The sequence below is a fragment of the Penaeus monodon genome, chromosome 20 (assembly GCF_015228065.2).
Source record: "Penaeus monodon isolate SGIC_2016 chromosome 20, NSTDA_Pmon_1, whole genome shotgun sequence".
Classification (NCBI taxonomy): domain Eukaryota; kingdom Metazoa; phylum Arthropoda; class Malacostraca; order Decapoda; family Penaeidae; genus Penaeus; species Penaeus monodon.
In genome coordinates, this window is record NC_051405.1 from 35,293,220 (window position 1) to 35,293,652 (window position 433).

Genomic DNA, 433 nt, shown 5'->3' on the forward strand with positions numbered 1-433 from the left:
GCAACAACAATAATAATGCAACTGTTACTACCAATGCTACCACAAATGTTACTATAAAAATAATGATATTAAGATAACAGCATAATATTATCGAATATAAATCAACCGATATTGCCATAATGACAATGTGACAAAGATGATAATGATAATAGCAATACAGAAATATGTTTACAATGAATACAAATATACCTACAACTCACACCCTCTACATAGGGGGGGGGGGGACGGAATACCATGCTAGTTTTATCATAAATATACGTATAACTATGCACATATTACAATAGATGTACACAGCAATGTGGCATGAGCAAAACGTGTCTAGTTTCATTGAAAATATCACGTCATAAGCCGATGCAGGTTACACGAACGTTTACGTTTCGCGCGAGGTCAAGAAGGCTAAGAAAGTTCTCCATAGCGAGTATGAAAATCAATA